We start from the raw sequence: 19,348 nt of genomic DNA, 5'->3' as shown, positions 1-19,348 counted from the left end.
CCACCTCCTCACCCACAACTAACAACATGGGAGGAGCAGGTCTTGGCGATTCTGCATCCTGAGGGCCTCGCAGGAGTCGGTGGAGGAATGGACTCTGGTAAGTCAACTCTCTATTTCTATCATCCCCCTACCTGCATGCTATTACATACCCCCACCCTCACTCCAACTCCTCACAAATGTACCAATATCACAAACCACACATTCCAACACCAAGCCCTGCATGCAACAACAACGCATGGACACCCATCACTAAAGCATGCCCACTGCACATACCCATACACTCCCCTAAACCATCATCACGCAAGCCCCCACACAGGAATGCCAGCACTGGGGTACATGGTCACCCACCCATTGCACACCATGACACACACAGAAGCAATAATCATGCTTTTCCACCCCTGCAGGACCACTACCCAACGTCACCAGACAGGAGGGTCCAGACATCTCCACTCCACCCACAGAAGAGGCCCACAGTGATAACGGCACCTCTGTCCAACTGGATCTAGATGACCAGCCCGGACTATCGTGGGCCTCGGGACTGTCGGTTCCCCTCACACAGGCACAGGCCAACACAGACATTCCCCCCTCTGGTAACACCAGCACAGCACCCACCCAGAGGGCCCATACCTCTGTCCCCAGGACATGTCAATCAGCTGTGTGTCCACCACTACAGGCAACCCAGGATAAACCACCACCCCAACAACAACAGGGACCTGGGGGCAGTGGTAGTGGGCACACGGTCCAGGGGACGGAGGCCCAGGAACACAGGGGAACTGGGAGGGTTGCTGTGCGACAGGGGGCGGACAGGCCAAGGGAACCCACTCTCCACGAGGCCCTCTCCTCCATCATGGGAGCATACCACCACTCCCAGGAGACAATGGCAACGGTCCTGACCAAGTTTCAGGAGACCCAGCGCATGCAGGAGGAACAGTATTTGGGGTTCAGGGAGGAACTCAGAACCATCAGCTCCACCCTGGGCACCATCGTAGGGGTGCTGAAGGAAATACTCAACACCAGGAGGGACACTGTGGCACTACAAGGGGCCCCTGACAGCAGCATGGATGATGAACTGCCCACCACCTCCGCAGGCGCTAGTGGACAGGAGGCACCGCCACAGGACCACCACAGCAGCACCCCACCCCCTGCAGAGGGAGAACCACCCCAAAACGGTCCCTGAGATCCAGGAACAAGACAGAGCACAATGCCAAGACCCCTGCTAAGAAATGAGACCACCCTGATTGTCATCCCACTGTCCCACTTTGTCACCCTGTACATATTGAAACTGCCCCGGCTCCACTTCCTATGCCCATATGGGCAATGCACCTGTGAGACTAATAGACTCGACTCTGCCATGGACACTCCTCCGCCATCAACCCTCACCATTTGACTTCCCCCTCCAATATTTTGTAAGTAAATAAACACACTTAAAGCACCAAAAGATCTGGAGTCTGTCTGTGATTTCGAAATAGTGTATTTGCAATTACAGTGACACAATTTTCAGGAAATAGTAATGTCAACATACCTATGTCACACAGCTCTAGTCCATGAGGAATCTAAGCAGATGACACGCGTTGGGACCCACACCTGTGAAACCGTAAGGGAAAGTGACAACTCAGTGACCATACACTGGGTGAAATCGACAGACAGGATAGAGGTAGAAATGTAAAAGTACTTGTAGTAGGCAGGAATGTATTCTCACCTGGGTTTCACTGGAAATATTGCTGGATGACTGAGTCCCTGTTGTCAATGTCTTCTTCCTCTGCTTCCTCCTCATCACTGTCCACAGGCTCCACAGCTGCCACAACACCGCCCTCTGGACCATCCTCCTGCAGAAAAGGCACCTGTCGTCGCAAAGCCAAGTTCTGAAGCATACAGCAGGCCACGATGACCTGGCACACCTTCTTTTGTGAGTAGAATAGGGATCCACCTGTCATATGGAGGCACCTAAACCTGGCCTTCAGGAGGCCCAAGGTCCGCTCGATCACCCTCTTAGTACCCCCATGGGCCTCATTGTAGCGTTCCTCTGCCCTGGTCCTGGGATTCCTCACTGGGGTCAGTAGCCATGACAGGTTGGGGTAACCAGAGTCACCTAATAGCCACACACGGTGCCTCTGGATTTGACCCACCACATAAGAGATGCTGCTATTCCGCATGATGTAGGCGTCATGCACTGAGCCAGGGAACATGGCATTCACATGGGAGATGTACTGGTCAGCCAAACATACCATCTGTACATTCATGGAATTATAACTCTTCTGGTTCCTGTACACCTATTCACTCCTGTGGGGGGGGACCAAAGCCACATGGGTCCCATCAGTGGCACCTATGATGTTTGGGAAATGTCCAAGGGCATAGAAGTCACCTTTCACTGTAGGCAAGTCCTCCACCTGAGGGAAAACGATGTAGCTCCGCATGTGTTTCAGCAGGGCAGTCAACACTCTGGACAATACGTTGGAAAACATAGGCTGGGACATTCCTGATGCCATGGCCACAGTTGTTTGAAAAGACCCACTTGCAAGGAAATGGAGCACTGAGTGCACCTGCACTTGAGGGGGGATTCCTGTGGGATGGCGGATTGCTGACATTAGGTCTGGCTCCAACTGGGTACACAGTTCCTGGATTGTGGCACGGTCAAACCTGTAGGTGATTATCAAATTTCTTTCCTCCATAGTGGACAGGTCCACCAGCGGTCGGTACACCGGAGGATTCCGCCATCTCCTCACATGTCCCAGCGGACGGTGCCTATGAAGGACAACAGCGAGCAGAGAGTCAAACAAGTCAGAGGTATGTACCCACAGTCTACACAGAACACGTTTCATACACAAAATCTGGCCTGTATGTGTGTTAAGGGTAGGCCAAGGTATGTGTGACGCAGTTGGTAATTAGGCCATGTGGGCCTCTGAAATGGCGACTGCCTGACCTCTAAAGTGAGACAATGGGATGTGAGGTAACTGGGCTGGAATTGTACACCATCGCGGTAGGCAGTCGAAGACCGCGGCGCAACGCTGCATTGGTTAACATTGGACCCTATGGCTCCCAGGAGCCAATGACAATGTACGCCGGCGATGATGGTACGCACCGCAGCGGACGTGACCGCCGCGGACGTGACCGGCATTTTCTAGCTGTTGAATCACTCGATACCTGATCTTCGACAGGAGAGGACCTACACTGCAAGTGCTACTGTGAGCTTGGTCTGGAAGAGACAATGGGGGTTATTCTAACTTTGGAGGAGTGTTAATCCGTCCCAAAAGTGACGGTAAAGTGACGGATATACCACCAGCCGTATTACGAGTTCCATAGGATATAATGGACTCGTAATACGGCTGGTGGTAAATCCGTCACTTTTCCGTCACTTTTGGGACGGATTAACACCTCCCCCAAAGTTAGAATAACCCCCAATGGCTCGTGCGTCTGGGGAAAGGGCCCCTGACTTCACATCGGAGGAGTTGGAGAAGCTCGTTGACGGGGTCCTCCCCCAGTACACGCTACTCTACGGTCCTCCAGACCAACAGGTAAGTACACAGGGAGCATGTTGTATGGGCTATGCATGTGTGGGGAGGGCTGGTTGTAAGAAGGAAGGGGGCAGAGTTCTGAGTACATGAAAGACGGTGGGTGCATGTGCTACATGGCAAGGGTAGGGATGGGGGCCACTCACTTTGACAGCGCAGTTGGTAATGACTTCTCTTCTTCCCCTGCACATTTCATGTAGGTCAGCGCCCACCAGAAGAAGGATATTTGGCGTGCCATTGCCAAGGACGTCTGGACCCTGGAGGTCCATGACAGACGGAGCACCCACTGCTGGAAGAGATGGGACGACATTCGCCGCTGGAGCAAGAAGACGGCGGAGGCTCAGCTGGGGATGGCCTCCCAACGTGGGAGGGGTGCCCGTCGAACCATGACCCCCCTGATGTTCCGGATTCTGGCGGTGGCCTACCCTGAGTTGGATGGGCACTTGAGGGCATCACAGCAGACACAAGGGGGTGAGTACACTCTCATTCAGCTGACTTTGCGTGCAGTGGAGGGATCTGGGTGGGGGAGGAGGTCTGTGGGTTTCCCATGCGTAAGGCATGGCCCTGTGGCCTCCCACCCCACCTCTGTAGAGTGCCAAGTACAGCTATTCATGCACCTGTGTCATCTATGTGTGCAGATGTCGTCCATAGCCTTGTAGGCCATTTCCCAGGAATTGCACATTAGAGCCCAACAGCCGACGTAGTGCAGGGGCCTGCTGTGTCTGTCTTGTCCGCCAACGGTAGCGGTAAGCCATGCACTCAACCTGTCTTTCTTCTGTTCCCCCCCTTTTTTTGCGTTCTCACTGTTCTTGTGTGCATTAGCATCATCAGGCGGAGGAGCAGTGGCAATGGAGCACGAGGGAGCTGCATCCCACATGGCCATGGAGGGCCACACTACGGACTCTGAATACACCAGTGGGACGGAGGGCGAGGGGAGCACCATGGCAGTGACAGGAGCTGAAACCAGTGACACGGACTCGTCCTCTGATGGGAGCTCCCTTGTGGTGGAGGCAACATCTGTGCCCCCCACTTCTACAGGTACAGCCGCCACCCCCCCTACCAGCACCACCCTCCCAGCAGCCCCTCAGCCTTCGCCCCGTGCCCGCTCACCCAGGAGGGTGGGCATCACCTTCGCCCCAGGCATCTCAGCCCCTGCCCCTGTCTCCTCTGCTGCCCTCAGTGAGGAGGCCATTGACCTCCTCAGGTCACTCACTGTTGGGCAGTCTATCATTTTGAATGCCATCCAGGGTGTAGAAAGGGAGTTGCAACAAACCAATGCATTCCTGGAGGGCATTCATTCTGGCCTCAGCACTGATGGCAGCCATTGTCCCTGTGTCTAGCCTCCCCCCTCCAACTTCCTCCACCCAGACCCAATCCCCTGTACCTCTGCCTATTCCAAGCACACCATCAGACCAGCCTGCACACACCTCACCACACAAGGGAAGCTCAGGCAAACATAAGCACCACACATCCCACAAGCACTCACACAAGCATCACACACACATACAGACACAACATCCACTGCCTCTACTGTGTCCCCCTCCTCCTCGTCTCCCTCCTCCCTCCCAGTCTCATCTACACTCACACCTGCATGCACTACCACTACAGCCACTACGTCCCACACCATCACACCCACCACCACACCCCGCTCCCGTGCACTCACCACCCCCACTACCATTCACACGTCCCCTGTGTCCTCTCCCAGTGTGTCTGTGACGCCCCCTCCGAAGATACACAAATGCAGGCACTCACCCACCCAACATACATCCACCTCACAACAGCCTCCAGCGCATGCACCTGCACCCAAAGCCACAAAACTTACACCTCCTACAACCACCACCTCTTCCTCCACTCCCAAACCCCCTCCATCTACCCATCCCAGTGTCTCCAAACAACTTTTCCTGTCCACCCTTAACCTATTTCCCACCCCCCGTCCAACTCATAGGTCCCGTACTAGCACCTCAGCCACAAAATCTCCGGGACCAGTGGTGCCTGTTGTCACAGGTATGTGGAGTGCACCGGCCACCAGGCAAACCAGTGTGTCACGGAGCCACAGCACAGCCAGTCCCCCCCCCTGTGAAGCACCAGAAGTTGGCTAGTGCCCAGCGGGAGAGGGGGAAGACTCCAGCGAGCCAAGCCTCTCATAGGGGTCCCGGGGGGAGTGTGGACTCAGCTGTGACTCCTCCCAAGGTGGGGAAGGGGCAAAAGAAACCTGCAAAGTCTGGGAGGAGCAGCACGGCGGAGAAGACCGCCATCATCCCCTCTGGCCAGGAGGCCACCGCCAGCCCCATCATCGCTGCCCAGGAGGCCACCGCCAGTCCCATCGTCGCTGCCCAGGAGGCCACCGCCATCCCCATCATCGCTGCCCAGGAGGCCACCGCCAGTCCAATCGTCGCTGCCCAGGAGGCCATCGCCAGTCCCATCGTCGCTGCCCAGGAGGGCACCACCAGCCCCATCGTCGCTGTCCAGGAGGAGCCTGCCAGCCGCAGCCCAGCTGCCCAGGAGGGCCCGCCAGCCACAGCCCAGCTGCCCAGGAGGGCCCCGCCAGCCGCAGCCCAGCTGACCAATGAAGGACCGCCAACCACAGCCCAGCTGGGCAATGAAGGACCGGCAAGTCAAGCACCACTGAACAGGGCAAGGACCGCCAACTCAAGCACCTCTGAACAGGGCAAGGACCGCCAACTCAAGCACCGCTGAACAGGGCAAAGACTGCCAAGTCAAGCACTGCTGAACAGGGCAATCACCGCTGAACAGGGCAAGGACCGCTAACTCAAGCACCGCTGAACAGGGCAAGCACCGCTGAACAGGGCAAAGACCGCCAAGTCAAGCACCGCTGGGGCAAGCACCGCTGAACAGGGCAAGGACCGCCGAACAGGGCAAGGACCGCCAACTCAAGTACCGCTGAACAGGGCAAGGACCGCCAACTCAAGCACCGCTGAACAGGGCAAGCACCGCTGAACAGGGCAAGGACCGCCAACTCAAGCACCGCTGAACAGGGCAAGCACCTCTGAACAGGGCAAGCACCACTGAACATGGCAAGGACCGCCAACTCAAGCACCGCTGAACAGTGGCAAGGACCACCAACTCAAGCACCGCTGAACAGGGCAAGAACCGCTGAACAGGGCAAAGACCGCCAAGTCAAGCACCGCTGAACAGGGCAAGCACCACTGAACATGGCAAGGACCGCCAACTCAAGCACCGCTGAACAGTGGCAAGGACCACCAACTCAAGCACCGCTGAACAGGGCAAGAACCGCTGAACAGGGCAAAGACCGCCAAGTCAAGCACCGCTGAACAGGGCAAGGACCGGCAACTCAAGCACCGCTGAACAGGGCAAGCACCGCTGAACAGGGCAAAGACCGCCAAGTCAAGCACCGCTGAACAGGGCAAGCACCGCTGAACAGCGCGAGGACCGCCAACTTAAGCACAGCTGAACAGGGCAAGGACCACCAACTCAAACACTGCTGAACAGGGCAAGCACCGCTGAACAGGGCAAAGACCCCCAAGTCAAGCACCGCTGAACAGGGCAAGGACCGCCAACTCAAGCACTGCTGAACAGGGCAAGGACCGCCAACTCAAGCACCACTGAACAGGGCAAGCACCGCTGAACAGGGCAAGGACCGCCAACTGAAGCACCGCTGAACAGGGCAAGCACCGCTGAACAGGGCAAAGACCGCCAAGTCAAGCACCGCTGAACAGGGCAAGCACCGCTGAACAGGGCAAGGACCGCCAACTCAAGCACCACTGAACAGGGCAAAGACTGCCAAGTCAAGCACCGCTGAACAGGGCAAAGACCGGCAAGTCAAGCACCGCTGAACAGGGCAAGGACCACCAACTCAAGCACCGCTGAACAGGGCAAGCACCGCCGAACAGGGCAAGGACCGCCAACTCAAGCACCGCTAGCCCATGAGCTGCAGGGGCAGTGACGCAACTGGGACCGTCACGGGGTGAGTGACGCACTCTGGGCACAGTCCCCCTCCAGAACCAGTGGAGACATGCATCCACTACCTCTGTCCTGCACAGGATGAAGCACTCTGGGCACCAAGCCCCCTCCAGAACCAGTGGAGACATGCATCCACTTGAGAGACTGTGGCTTTGCACTCCGCAGGATGGAACAGTGGGCAATCCACCCACTGTAGAGACTTGGGAGACTGTGGCTTTGCACTCCCCAGGATACAGCAGTGGGCAAACCACCCACTGTATGGACTTCAGAGACTGTGGCTTTGCACTACCCAGGATGGTACAGTGGGCAAAGCACCCACTGTAAAGACTTGTGAGACTGTGGCTTTGCACTCCCCAGGATGCAGCAGTGGGCAAACCACCCACTGTAGGGACTTGAGAGACTGTGGCTTTGCACTCCCCAGGATGGTACAGTGGGCAAAGCACCCACTGTAGAGACTTGTGAGACTGTGGCTTTGCACTCCCCAGGATGCAGCAGTGGGCAAACCACCCATTGTAGGGACTTGAGAGACTGTGGCTTTGCACTCCCCAGGATAGTACAGTGGGCAAACCACCTACTGTAGAGACTTTTGAGACTGTGGCTTTGCACTCCCCAGGATGGTACAGTGGGCAATCCACCCACTGTAGAGACTTGAGAGACTGTGACTTTGCACTCCCCAGGATGCAGCAGTGGGCAAACCACCCACTGTAGCGACTTCAGAGACTGTGGCTTTGCACTCCCCAGGATGGAACAGTGGGCAACCCACCCACTGTAGAGACTTGAGAGACTGTGGCTTTGCATTCCCTAGGATACATCAATGGGCATGTAGCCCCCTCGTGGATCTGGCGTCGGGCACTCATCCGGCTGAGGTGCCCCCCCTCCCCTTCCCTTCCCCCTGAGGTGCCTGTTGTATTTCTATCTGATGCCCCAGCAGTGTTCTGTCCGTCATGTTCGGGTATCTTGTGTGGGCCTCGCCCATGCATTTTGGGCCCAGTGGTCCACGGACTATGAATGGTGCAATACTTGGACTACTAATCGTGGTGTATATTTTGTTAATAGTGTATATTTATATATATATTTTTGCTTACTGAATTTTGATATATTACAATGGTTACACTCATTTCCTTTTGTCTTTGCATTCTTCCAGCGAGGTTTGGGGGTGTTACTGTAATGTATAGATATGCATTGGTGTGTGTGTTGTAGTTGGTGAGGGTGGGGGTGGGGGTTGAGGTGTTGCGTGTGAGTGTCCCTGTTTTTTCCCTCGCCCCTCCCCCATCCCCTATGTCGTAGGTGCAGTACTCACTGTGGTCTTCGCCGCCGGCGTTGGTGCTCCTGCTACAGGAGCAGGAAGACTAGCGCAGGAAGAATATGAAGTTCCGGCTCCATGGTGTCCTCCTTGAGTGTGTAGAGGTGAGAGTTTTTCCTTCGAAATGTCTGTTTCCACCATGTTTTTATCTGCGCTGAATCCGCCCTGGAAAAGGTGGCGGATTGGCCTGTCATAATAGTGTGGGCGGTACATTGTCTTCTGCCTGTCTGTTGGCGGTGACCGACGAGCTGTTTGTACCGCCGTGGCGGTCGGAGTGTTAAAGTGGCTGTCTTTGTTGCCGGTTTCCGCCACAGTCATAATTCCAAAGTTTTTACAGACGGCCTGTTGGCGGTCTTACCGCCGCTTTAACACCGTCCGCCAGGGTTGTAATGACCACCATAATGTTTTAAGGAGTGAGCACATGCCTTTTAATACTGGTTAGCAGTGGCAAAGTGCTCAGAGTTCTAAGGTAAAAAAATATGTCCAACAAAAATGTAGGAAGAGAGGCAAAATGTTTGGGAGAAAACCACCTTAAGGCTGACAGGTCTAACATTGCAGAAGACTGGAGAGGTTTTCTTCAGTAAGGAAATGATCTGGTAGTAAAGGAAAACTCACTCTGCATGTAAGATACTTATTGATTTGGCCCATTGAAGCAGGAGCTGTTGATCTTTGTAGTATATGGCCAACTGGGTTCAGTGAAATGGTTTGAATATTTTATCTAGCAATCATTTTTGTTATAAAGCTGGCTGAGATTTCATCAAAGTAAAGTAAATTAATTTTGCATTTACACATGAGGTTATTTGGTCTGTGAGTCAGGAAGATGTATCAACAAAAGGTCAATAGAAATACCTTTCTGACTAAAGGAGTTCGCAAATACTTCTGGCATAACAGAAGAATCATCAAATCTGATGGTTGGAGTAGGATTATTGGTCAATCAATCTATGTCAGAAAAATATTTTGGATGACTTTTGGCTGCGTCAGTGAAAGCTGCCTTCACACTGAAAATATTTCTCTAATAAAATCTGGCAGTCTTCAGATTGTCTAAGTTAGAAAAAGAGTGGAATTGTTTTTAATTATTTTCCGGCCCTCTTACAGTTTTGTTTCTTCAACAAAATCTTCAGGTAACAATGGAGTCAAGGGTTTATGTTGTCTTCAATCACTTTTTAGAGGAACTAGAAGTTCCATCTTATATTCATTACATCTGTCAGTGGTGGCATCCACATGGTTGTGGGGTACATTAGAGAGAGGTTGCTTATGGCCTTCTCTGCAAGATTGCTAATGTTTCTCGTGTCTTCAGAAACAAGTTAGTTTCTTTTAGGCTGTTCAAAGAATTTAATATACTTAAAGGTAATTACATTTCCATTTTATGCAAATTGTTCTTACAAATGTCTGATATATGAGAAGGCTTATGTTAGACCTGACATCAATAGGATGGTCATCCCCCAACTTTTTGCCTGCCTCCCTCCACTTTTCAGACACTGTTTTTGCTGGTTTTAGGACTCACTTTACCACTGCTGTCCAGTGCTAAATTGCGCATGCTCGCTCCTTAAAAACATGGTAACATTGGTTTCTACCCAATTGGCATATTTAATCTACCTGTGAGTCCCTAGTAAAGTGCACTACATGTGCACAGGGCCTGTACATTAAGTGCTACTAGTGGGCCTCCAGCACTGTTTGTGCCACCCACATAAGTAGCCCTTTAACGATGTCTCAGGCCTGCCATTGCAAGGCCTGTGTGTGCAGTTTGACAGCCACTTCAACTTGGCATTTAAAACTACCTTCCAAGCCTTTTACTCCCCTTTTTCTACATATATGTCAACCCTAAGGTAGGCCCTAGGTAACACATAGGGCAGGCTGCTATGTAGGTAAAAGGCAGGACTTGTACTTATGTGTTTTACATGTCCTATTAGTGAAAAATTCAGACATTCATTTTACACTACTGTAAGGCCTGCTCCTCTCATAGACTAGCATTAGAACTGGCCTCATACACTTTTAAGTGGTAGAGTCTGATCGAGAAGGAGTAGCCATGTCATAGTTAGTATTGCCAGAATGGTAATAGAAAATCCTGCTTACTGGTGAAGTTGGATGTAATATTACTATTTTAGAAATGCCACTTTTAGAAAGTGGGCATTTCTCTGTACTTACTGCCATCTGTACCTTACAGCCTGCCTCCAGTCCACATCTGGTCTGTGCTGGTCCACAGCTCTCCTTGTGCATTCCACCCAGACAGCCATAAATACAGGACACTCAGTCACATCTGCATTCATCTGCCTACTGAATGGGTCTCACTGGGCAGGAAGGGTGGAGGGGTTCTCTCTTATACTTCCAAGGCCCGTGGCCTGCCCTCATACAAAGGACTGATAATCCCCCACAGGGATCCTGGCAGACAGGACTGGGCTGAAAGGGGAACTTGTGCACTTCAAAACCACTCTTTGAAGTTTCCCCACTTTTAATGCATTTTTGGGTACATTGTAAGAAAGTCCTCTTTTTTGCCCTGGTCACCCCCAGATGTTTTGGACAGATACTGGTGGTTACTGATTCTTGGCTGTTCCCTGGGTACTGCTTACCAGTCCCAGGGCCAGTGCTCTGTGTAAAGTGGATATGTAAATTAGGGTAATTATAATTGGCAAATTTAACCTATCTATAAGACCCTAGTATTTGATAGGGCATGTAGGTTTAGGGACCCCTGCTGAGGTGCCCAGTATCAATTTAAAGGCAGGCTTGCCTTGCTGGCTGCTTTTAAATTAAAGTTACATGCTAATTCAACTTTTGAATTAAAAATAAATCCAAAGTCTTAAACTACTTTATTTTTACATATAAGTCACCCCTAAGGTGTGCCCTATGTGCCCCTATGGTGGATGCCATGTAACTATAAGCAGGGACCTTATAAAAATAGTTTTATAAGCCCTGGTAAGGTAAAACAGCCAAATCTGTTATTCCCTCATTGTAGTGAATGGCCTCTATAGGCTAGAATGGTGTGAATTTATTTTAATTTTGAAAGTAACCTTAAGTAACTGACACTTCAAGTTTGGTATCAAATTAATTGTTATAATAAATCCCACAACTTCCAGTTGTGGGATTTAATATAACTCGTTCAGGTAAAGAGTTTTAAACTTTACCTAAAAAGTTGCCAACTTCAGCCCTGCAGTGTTTTGCCTTGATGTGGTGTGAAGTGGCCTGGCTCAACACAAAAAGATGTGCCTGGGGGAGGAGATCTTCCCTCAGCAGATGGGGAAGCAGGAAGGGGTGAGGACTGCCCAACTGGTCTTCAAAGGCAGAGAAGGACATTTGGAGCAACCCAGCACCTCCCTGACATCCTGCAAACCCAGACAATTAGGTGACCCCTTGATTAGATTAGGAGAAGGCAGGAGAGGGGTGTGTTTAGGATTTTTAGCCACACCAGTGGGTGGGCTCAGCCAGATGTAATCTCCCAAAATTATTTTCAGTCATGATGGAGTTTTGAGGAATTTTGCTCCCTGGGATTGATTTTTGCCACACTTCCCAGGAAGTGGTCATCACAGGGGGAAGGGCCCTGCACTTGATTGGAGAACCAGGACCCCCCTGTTTTTCACCTGGGTGGAAGGATAAAACTGGCAGACCTGCACACACACCTCAGATCCCTACCAGGAAGAATTACAGGAGAAGAAGGACTGCACTGCTAGAACCCTGACCTGCACCAGGACACTGCACTCTGGAGGACTACACCAGCTGCACACTTTGGCTTCACCACAAGAAGGACTTTGCCTGGCTTCAACTGGTTCAAGGAGGGGCTCCCTGTGAAAACGTGGTAACCAGAGTCCCCTGCACCAGCTCCTGAAGAAACTGACGAGCTGACCACTGTTCAGTGGCCAAAAAGGAGTTTGCACTCTGGGATCTGTAGTCTGCACCTCCAAGGAGCATCTCAGAGCTTCTGGAACCTTGGGTGAGCTGTGGACCTCAAATGAACCTTTAAGAAACATCTGGAAGAAGATCCAGACATTTGGAGACGTTTGGAGAACTTTTGGAAAAAATCTCCATAAAATGACCGACCAGCTGCGGCAACTGTAGCAGGCTTGCCTCAACCATGACCCGGCCTGACTTGCAGGTTCACCACGGTGAAGAAAATCTCAGAAAAAGTGACTAAGTCCGAATGTAGGAAGTTGACCGGGAACTCCCAGGCAGTGTATCCGAAGAGGGCTCCAAGGATGTCGGATCAAAATTCAGGTTTGCCCCGGTGAAGGGATTTTCATCTCGAAAAAACAACTAAGGGATTTTCATCTTGAAAAAACGACTAAGTCCAAAGGTAAAAACCTCCACAGGGGGCTCCTGTGACGCAAATCCGAAGAAGAGTACCAGGAGGTCAGATTGCACTGCCGACTTGGTCCCGCTGAAGAAAATCTCCAGAAAAACGACTAAGTCTGAAGGTAAACTTTTGACGGAGGCCTTCCGCGGGCTGTAGCTGAGCAGGGCTCCATCGTGGTCGGCCTTAAATTTTGACTTTGCCCCGGTCAAGATGCAACCAGATGACCAGATTGGCGCTATTAATTTATAAGCGCTAAAAAGCATGAATTCTTTAAAAAGTCATATCTCCTGTGCCCTTTGTCCGATTTTATTCATTTTGTTGTCATTTTAAAGCCAAAATTATTTCTTATTATTATAATTTGATGGTGGATTTTTAAACTGTTTCCTGTGTTTTATATAATTACTGATTTGCGATATTTGAATGCTTTATACTTTGTCTCCTAAGTTAAGCCATCTCGCTTGATGCCAAGTTACCAAGGGTTGAGCTAGGTTTAATTTACTGAGACCTAACTGGACCTAAGTGGAGGTTAGTGGCCTATTGCTAAGTGTAGGTACTTACCTGCCCTTACCAATAACCCATTTTCCAACATACATAAACTGGGTCTCTGACCCCACCAAATCAGACACTTCTGGACCTACACCTGCACTCTGTCAGAGGAACTACCTGGCTGCCCAAAGGACTCATCTGGATTGCTTTGCTGAGAAGGACTGCTGCCCTGCTTGTTGCCCTACTGTCCTGCTGGCCTCTGACTCTGATGGAAGGACTCTGCCTTCCACCTGAAGTGCTTTCCAAGAGCTTGCCTCATGCTTCCGAAGTCTCAGGGCCAACAAAGACTTCACCCCTTCAAGAAAATACTTGTGTATTGAAAATTGATGCAACGCCTGCAGAAATCGATGCAAAGCCTGAATCGTGGCTGGGAAATCGCTGCAGCGCCTACCAGAATGATGCAGCACCAACATCCCTATGGAAAATTCGATGCAGTACCTACCTTGCAATGAAAAATTCTATTCATTGCCTACCAGATCGACACAGTTCCTGCTCCTTCTACCAGCATGTCAAGGATTTTCAACGCATCGTCCCGTGGTGTCAAAATATTCCTCCATCGCAGTGAGGAACCAACACTGCGTACCTGAAAACAACGCAACCACTTGCAGCATGGAAAGAAACAACGCATTGTCTGTGCTGCGACAGAAAATCTGATGCAAATCTTATTTTTCCATGCATTTCCTCCTCTGCGTTCCCCGTGCAGCGTTATTTTTTTACACATCCCAGGTACTGTGTGTTACAAGGATACAACCACTTTTTCTTAAGAACCAAGACTCTTTTGAACCTTTTAAAAGTGATATTTCAACTTGTCCTTATTAGATTTTTGTTGTTTTTGACCTTATTTTATTCAGATAAATATTATTTTTCTAAACCTGTGTGGTGTATTTTTGTGTTGTTTTCACTGTGTTACTGTATGATTTATTGCACAAATACTTTACATGTTGCCTTCTAAGTTAAGCCTGCCTGCTCTGTGCCAAGCTACCGAAGGCTGAGCTCAGGATAATTTGAGTTGTGCTGTGACTTACCCCAACTAGGATTGTGATCTTTACTTGGACTAGGGTGTATACTTCTGCCAACTAGAGACCCAATTCCTAACAGCTTACAACAGTGTTGAGTATGAAAATTTCCATAGAGGAATAAGTGATGGTATTATCCCAGTAAAAAATGGAAGTCCCCTAAAAAGATGTATGAGTCTGAAAGATTTATTTAGTGGTAATGCGCTCTGTGCATTTCCCAATGAAAGTCATATTTTCACCAGGTGGATAGTAGATGACATTTAAGCCAAGATTTACAAAGGTTTTGTGTCAGATTTGTGTGACAATGTTAAGGCAAACCCTATACAAAAAGGTTTTGAGAGATTTATAAACCAAAGCAAATTGGTATTTGCATTGGTTTGTGAGGAAACGTAATGTAAAAAAGGCGAATCGCTGCTTTGCATTACATAGCATCATGGGGGCATTCCATGGATGGTACATGGGCGTTCCCATACATCCACCCATACTTTTTGATGCAAAACCCAATCTACTAACATTAGTACACAGGGTTTTGTGCCCAAAAATAACACTGCTGGAAATCTGGCATTAAATGGAGAAAGGTTTTCATTTTTACTTTCTTTTCCATTTGCATGTGTGCTGCTCTGTACAGCATGCATACAAAGTAGAAACATTTTTAAAAGTTGTCTAAACATAGTATTTTGTATTTAAAGGGAACCTTTCCAGTACAAAACCTATGTTAGACTCACACACACCCTTGCGCTAGGGTGGCACTCTGCAGCAAAATTCTGTGCTGACGCTAGAAGGAGGGGAAGAGAGTGTCATATCCCTTTAGATAGGAGAATAATTTAAGGGCTGATTTTCAAGATTAAACACTGGAAAGAAGAGTAAGAGTCAGTGGGTATCTTCTTACAGTTAACATAGTTCTTGTATATTACTGCAGCTCCTCCAATAGCCTCCAGGAGCTTTCCAGATCTCAGCATAACAGCCATTCAGAGGAAGTTGGAGGTGCTTGATAGTTTTTCGGTTGTCATTGAACCATATCGCAATGAATACTCAAAGGTCACAATTTTGCTTAATCTTTGTGTCAGAAATCTCCAGCCTCTGTTTAAATGATGATGCACAAATATATAAGGTGCATCCCACAATAGTGCTTCCTGTTTCAGTAAACTGTATGGCCAAGGGTTCTAATTCGATCTCTGTATGGTTAATATGGAAAGGGTTACTTAGACACATATTCCATGAAGGCTTGGAGTCGCTGTAATAAAATGAAGATCAGTGATACAAGTAACAACTGTAGGATCAAGGTCATGGGTAGTTGGGTTACAGGAAGGAGAATATGGGGGTCATTCTGACCCCGGCGGGCGGCGTGAGCCGCCCGCCTGGAGGGAACCGCCAGAATACCGCTGCGCGGTCAAAAGACCGCCGCGGGTATTCTGGGTTTCCCACTGGGCTGGCGGGCGACCGCCAAAAGGCCTCCCGCCAGCCCAGTGGGAAACACCCCTCCATGAGGATGCCGGCTCCGAATGGAGCCGGCGGAGTGGAGGATGTGCGACGGGTGCAGTAGCACCCGTCGCGAATTTCAGTGTCTGCTGAGCAGACATTGAAATTCAAAGTGGGGCCCTCTTACGGGGGCCCCTGCAGTGCCTATGCCATTGGCATGGCAAAACCTTCTAGCATAAGCAAAAGCTGTTGTAAATAATCACATTTCGCAACAATCCACATTTCAAGGGGGTGAACAGGAAAATGATTTTTGTAATGCAAAGACCTGGTACTTAGCCAAGGACGTTATGCTACATATCTAAGCAAGTAAAAATGTAGAATGGGGGGGGGGCAGATGGGACTCCTCGGCCTCTCATGCTTGCATGATAGATAATACAGGTGCCTTTGAATAGGACGTTAATAAGAGTTTTGTTAGCACTTATGGGCAAAGCAGTGTGGCTGTTATGCTACATACCTCTGCTAACTAACTTCATCATTACACCGAAAATGTGATGGATACGGGGTTGGCTAGTTTAACAATAAGGGGCAGATTTAAGGAAAAGGGCACTGCACCCAGGACAACACCACTTTCCTTGCACCACTTAGAGCCCCCCTACCGCCACCTTTTTGTGCGCTGTATTTAAAATACAGCTCACCATTGCACAGGGTAGGGGCAATGGCGTCATTTCTTTTTTGTTGCTATTGATGTACTCTGCAGAATTCACGCCAAAAGTTTGGCTCTACTCCTGCAGAGTACACAGGGACCATTATAAATAATGGTATGCCTCCTTCTAATGCCTGTTCTGAGCAGGCATTAAAAATGCAGAAAAAATGGCTCAAAGAAATCTCTTAGATTTCCTTGTGCCATTTTTTTGGCCCCCTAAGAGTAGAACATCCCCCTTGCATATATTATACCTGGTGATGGCATAATGTGGTGCAAGTGTTTACAAAGTGATGTAATGCATGCAGTGCACCACTTTGTAAATATGATGTGGTGAAAAGACCACCTTAGTGTAAAGAAATGACGCTATGGCGGCGCTATTGTGGCGCTAGACCTCTTGAATATGCCCCTAAATATTATGAGCGATTAATAGAAGAAATAAAATAAAACGATAATGAGGGAAGGCAGTATTGACTGGAAAAAATAAGGCTGAAAGGTCGGATAGTAACAGTGACAGTCATTGTTATGCTGTTACCAGCAGAGGGTGCGAGGTCCTCTCAGTATTGCAGCACCACCTGCCTCTGAGTTTGTTTCTTATTCAAAATTGGTATTAATAAAAAAAGAATCATATTTCACAGAACACTGCGAAACATACAGGTTTATACTGTAAACATGGTTGGTGTTGGCTTCCCTTGAGAATGTTTTCTTGTTGCCCAGTAGCTATGGTTCCTGTATAATGTGCTGCTGTGTTCTGCAGAGCCATCAACAAATTGGTTTTCCTCCAGGTGAGGCAGGCGGGAAACACCTAGTTAGGAATAGAAAAGGAATAGAAAAGGCGAGCCATTACACGAAGCTGGCTTTTTACCATATGGATTGTCCATTCTTTTGCACGCTGTGCCTCTCTCAGAGGAGTTTAAATATCCTGTACCTCTATGAATGATGAGATTTGACTATTCATTAATAATAGCAGAATAAATTAGTGAACTTCAGTGAGAGTGGGTAGAGTCATTATTTTTAGGAGGTAATGAAATTTCGAATTAAACAATACTGCTACGTTTGGGAAATATGTACAACTATGTCTTTTATCTAAATAGGCAGCCTGAATGACAAAAGGGAATGAACTTAGGGCCTCATTTACAAGGCCTTTGAGTCACCGGTGTGTCATTTTGTTTGACGGAGCAGTGGCGCTAACAGCGCTTTTCACTAGTCCAGATTTACAAATTGACGCATTGGGCCCAATGCGTCAATTTGTAAAGCCTTGCATCACATTATGCCAGTGCCAGGTATAATGGGGCATATTTACAAGAAACTGGCACCTCAGTGCTGATGCACCAGTTTTCTTGCATCATCCTTGCCCCACCTAATGACACCATGTGTGCGCCGTATTTACAAGATGACGCACCATGGCAAACATTAAGCCAATAGCGTCAACATTTTTTATGTTATTGTAGTGCTTTGCTGCACTAGTGTCAAAAATGTTGACGCTAGTGCAGCAAAGTGCACGGAGGTCCATTGATTACAGTGGGTGCCTCACTTTAACGCCTGATTTGAGAAGCTGTTAGAAATGACTCCAGAAATGGTGCAGTGAAATCTTGTAAATCACTGCACCATTTTTGCAGGTCTCCTAACGCCAGAATGCCCCTCTTGCATACATTATGCCTGACGTAGGCATAATGTGGTGCAAGGTGTTGCAAAGTGGTGCAATGCATGCATTGCAGCACTTTGTTAATATGGCTTGGAAAAAAATGCCTCCTTGCGCGACATTAGCTAAAAAATATGACTCTAATGTGGCACAAGGGCCTTGTAAATCCGTCCCAATGTCTGCAAGGTAGTCGTTCCTGGGCAAAAAGCCAAGCAGAACTGACACAGTGAACTTTACAACATTTCCCTGCGTCATTCTGTGACTTCACTGTGTCATAATGTTAACGACTGCTCAAAGCAGGTGTTAAAATGAAGCGGAAGCAGGGCTTTTCTCAATAGGAGGCTTCCTCGCATTGCTGGAGTAGCATCATTTTTTTGAAGCTAGTCCAACAATATGTCTATGTAGCACCAGAGATGCATCAGAATTTCTGATGCATCTGTGAAAACGTGCACGGAGGAGCACTTTATTGTAAATGCAGCGCATCCATGGCATCATTAGGGGGTCAGAGGGCAGCACAAAAAATCTGATGCATCGGAGAGGATGCATCAGGTTCTTGTAAATGAGGCCCTTAGTGTACATTGTTATATAGACAAAGTAACTTACATTGACAGCTAGGACCAAATTTACTAAGCCGTTGTGTCCTGCAAGACGCGCATGGCAAGACAAAGGCTTATTTGGAATTTACAAAGCCATGCAAGGCCTGATTTGCATGTCCTTGAGTGGCTTTGTAAAGAACTGTAACAATGCAAAAGCTTGCACTGTGTTGCATTTCATTTCTTAGTGGTAGGTGTTTCATGGGTGGAGGGAGGGGGTTCCCAGGCATCCACCCTTGAATTTCAATCAATTCAAAATGTAATGAGGTATGTAAAGCTGGAATTGTGTGATGTCATTATGCCTCCTATAGAGAAGAACAAACCGGACCAGCAAGGGAGAAGTATTCACCAACAAAGTCTACAAATACTAGTTAAAATTAAAACCATGCAGGGAGG

The sequence above is a fragment of the Pleurodeles waltl genome, chromosome 9 (assembly GCF_031143425.1).
Source record: "Pleurodeles waltl isolate 20211129_DDA chromosome 9, aPleWal1.hap1.20221129, whole genome shotgun sequence".
In the NCBI taxonomy this organism is placed as follows: domain Eukaryota; kingdom Metazoa; phylum Chordata; class Amphibia; order Caudata; family Salamandridae; genus Pleurodeles; species Pleurodeles waltl.
This window is presented reverse-complemented; position numbering follows the sequence as displayed.